The following is a 4,214-nucleotide window of genomic DNA, read 5'->3' on the forward strand; positions in this document are numbered from 1 at the left end:
AATAAGGAATCCTTGAGAATGACCTGAGAGGTCGAAACGTCGGATGTTAAAAAGAATAAAGTTGAGAGAAAAGAGATCAAAATTGTTTAAAAAGAATACAATACAATGTTATGAATAAAACAAAAAATAAAGTTAAAATAATAATTCTTAATAAAAGATAAAAGTAAAATTAAAAACAATGACATTTATGGATCTTAATAATTGACTTCTAATGGAAAAATAAGTGAATTTAAGAAAAGATAAAATTTTAGAGTGACAATAACAGAACTGATAAATATAAAATATATAACAGGATGCCTGCAGCAGCCTGGGCTTCAGTCTTCGGGTTGAGGTTAGGTTTCCCAAGTTGTAGGTCATTGCTCCTTTAACTGTCGGTAACTGGGAGTGGAACTTCATGAATTTTTTATTGATGTAATTCTCTATTGTCTCTATTTGTAATTTCCGATTTAATTTGCTGTTTCTTACAAACCAAGGAGCATCCACTGCAATTCTTACGACTTTATTGTTAAAAGATTTTAAATATATATGTATAAATAGTTGACCGTAAAAATTGATATATAGGAAGATGGTCAGGGTTGCGGTCACAAGTGAAACGAAAATAGTTTACAACTATTTTATTTTCCAACGTTTCGCCCCACTTTGTAGGGCTTTGTTTTTATATACATCTCATGTACATTTTTTTAGCTTTATATTTTACGTATTTTTGTATGAAACTATTGCTCTTGCCTTTGTTACATGTTTTTTATTCTTTTCATTGTATCTTTTTATTTTTAATTCTATCATTTTATCTTAACATAGTTTCATTTTGTATCTTTTTAGCCCTGATGAAGCCCTACAAAGTGGGGCGAAACGTTGGAAAATAAAATAGTTGTAAACTATTTTCGTTTCACTTGTGACCGCAACCCTGACCATCTTCCTATATATAAAAGATTTTAAGTTTTTCCATTTCGTAAAGGATATTGTGTATTAAAGTCCTAGCACCAATCTAAGAGGACTTAATACACAGTACTTCATTCTCTACATCAGATGGCTTCGGCAATGCTTTTTAAGGTACGCTGGATAGGAAGTGAAGTTACAGAAAGATTGTGAAAGAGGGTGCTCGCAGTAAATCCCCGCAGGATGGAAACTTCACTCCTCAAGGTATTCGATTTCCCAGGTTGTAGGTCACTGCTCCTTTAACTGTCGGTAAATGGGAGTGGAACTTCATGAATTTTTTATTGATGTAATTCTCTATTGTCTCTATTTGTAATTTCCGATTTAATTTGATGTTTCTTACAAACCAAGAAGCATCCACTGCAATTCTTTCGATTTTATTGTTAAAAGATTTTAAGTTTTTCCTTTTCGTATAGGATATTGTGTATTAAAGTCCTAGCACCAATCTAAGAGGACTTAATACACAGTACTTCATTATCTGCATCAGAAGACTTCATCAATGCATTTTAAGGTACGCTGGATAGGAAGTGAAGTTACAGAAAGATTGGTGCGTTTTGAGGGTGCTCACAGTAAATCCTCCCAGGATGGAAACTTCACTCCTCAAGGTATTCGATTACAGTAGATACAGAAGGCAGTCCTACAGGAACTCACAGTAGGTCCTTTTGAAAAATAAAGAGCTCAGGAAGGAGGAGAGACCCAGAGAAGGCAGGATAGAACAATATTACAATATACTTATCCAAAATATTGCACGAGAATATACTCCCCAGTAATGTACAATAACACTCCCTGCCTCCTTAGGAGCTGAATCCCTGGAAGCTTTTTGCACTCTTTAGTTTGTCAAGTTTGTGATCTAATACAATTAGTGATTTAGTTAAGTAGAGAAAAAAGTCAGTTATTTTACTCCAATTTCTGATTACTGTAATGAAAACTAAGTATAAGTACTAGTAAAAATTGATGAGTCTTCGAAGAAGAGGTAGAGGAAAGAAATAAATGGTGTTTGAAAGCATTAAAAAAAAAAAATTCATTCGGAGCTCTATATCTTTAAAACTACCAACAAACTAGAGAACTAAGAGAACATCATTTAAAGAAGAGTGTATTTACTAAAATATGAGCCCTAATAGAGCTATTTACGATCAATAGTTCTCGAGATATAGCCAGTTTACGAAGCAACATTTCATAAAAAATGCATTGAAAATCGGTAGTTTTGAAAGTGACATACAGATGTCTACCAACTCTCCAATTAAAGCTGGTTAATGGTACTAGAGCTTTGTTAATGACAAGTATTTCCGTAAGGGTGGTAGTTTTTATGATATTCGTATGTGAATATATATTTTAATGATTGTAGAAGTTTGTCGGGGGGTGCGGTCAGCAAACAACAACATAAATAAACAAAACCATATTTATTTATTTTATGCTGACGTTTCGACCTGAGTTTCAGGTCTTCATCAGGTGTTCTCGCGTAGAAGGTAGCCTACCACTCAACGCACAACTACGCAGTTGTAGGCCACCTTCTACGCCATAACACCTGATGAAGACTCGTGTAATATCACTAATAGTCCTCCCTATTATGAAAAAAAATAAGTATTAGTGCAATTACCATGATGTTTCTATACTTGTACTCTGAACTAATACTATTAGCTTTCATTATGAAACAGGGCTCAGGTTGTACCTCATAAAATATTACCTTTATAGATGATTGAGAAGTCACTCGACGTGCCAAAAAGAAAATGTCAGGTTGTATAACAGAAACTGATGTTTTAGCCATCAGTCCTCAAGCCATGTATCTATTAACTGAAAGTGAAATGAATTTGAATATAAATATAGGACTTATTTGGACCTTTTATTTATATAGAAAACTTTATTTGTGTATATACATATATATATGTATATTATATATGTATATAACTGCATGAGTTGCAGGCCTACCTTCTACGCCATAACCCCTGATGAAGACCTAAAACTCAGGTCGAAACGTCGGCTTAAAATAAATAAATATGGTTTTGTTTATTTATGTTGTTCTTTGCTGACCGCACCCCCCGACAAACTTCTCCAATCATTAATCTACGGTCAACTATCTACACCTCATTATGAATATATTTTTTGCTTAAAAATTTTGTCTAAACTAATATAAATTAATTTATTTGAGCAAATGCCATAAAAACTACTACTACTACTACGAAAATAAACAACATAAACTACTTTATAGCTCATTGAACTAGCTTTAATTTGAGTGCTAATAGATATCTGTACGTCAAATGGTTTTTGAGATATAGATTTCTCAAAATAAATTCTCTAACTACTGATCTTTCAGTACATTCTGTAAAACGTTTTAATGAAATTTTGCGATTTATTATATTTTAGAACATTTACTCTCCTTTAAATGAAGTTGTTTTTGGTTTTATAGTGTTCTTAAGTTTAAAGATATAGAGCTCTGAATGAAAGATTAATTTTTAATTGTTTTTAAACAGCCAACATTTTTTATCCCCCCTACCTATACTTGGCAGACTAATCAATTTTGGCTAGTAATCATACATAGTTCTCATTAAAGTAATAAAAATTTGGGGTGAAATAACTGACTTTTTTCTCCTCTTTGGCTCTTATACTAAATACTACTTCTATATAGTGGACTAATACACATCAGTGCGATATGATTTATTTACATTTTCAGAATCCACTTGTTTCTAACCTGGCTTCTCCTTCATTACCTGATAATCCTCCTAGGCGTCTGAAAAGAAGATGGCCTCGAGTACTTCTCCTTTAGAAATGTTTTTGGAGTTCTATCAATGGGTAGATTCTCCACATGTTTTTACAGCAAATTTACTTGTATATATCTGTATACAGTTGTAAATATCAATAAATTATTAAAAAAAAAAAAAATTTTTTTAGAATGGATTGATAATGTTGTGATGATGTGACTAACTGACGAGTTATTTAATCGAAGGAGTTTTCCTCCAATGAATGGAACGAGTTTAGTAAACACATTATTAAACAGATGTGAAGATGGAGGTGAAGCAAATGAAAATAAAAAATGTTTCTCAGCCTTGACTGCCCCGCTAGAGTGCGGTCTGGTTCCACTAACTTGGGAGTCATTACATCGTCCATTCATAAATAATAAAATGTCCATTGTTTTTTTTCATCTCTACTTTCATTTAACTATATATGAAATATATCTTCGCATAGGCTGTGACCTCGTAACTTTAGAAAAAATAAATCTACGCGTCTTCTCGAAAGAATTCTCGAACTCAGATAATATTAGGGGTATTCATGATGTTGTGTTAAAT

This window comes from Halyomorpha halys, unplaced genomic scaffold, assembly GCF_000696795.3.
Source record: "Halyomorpha halys isolate HHAL.00 unplaced genomic scaffold, Hhal_1.1 Scaffold776.1, whole genome shotgun sequence".
Lineage (NCBI taxonomy): Eukaryota > Metazoa > Arthropoda > Insecta > Hemiptera > Pentatomidae > Halyomorpha > Halyomorpha halys.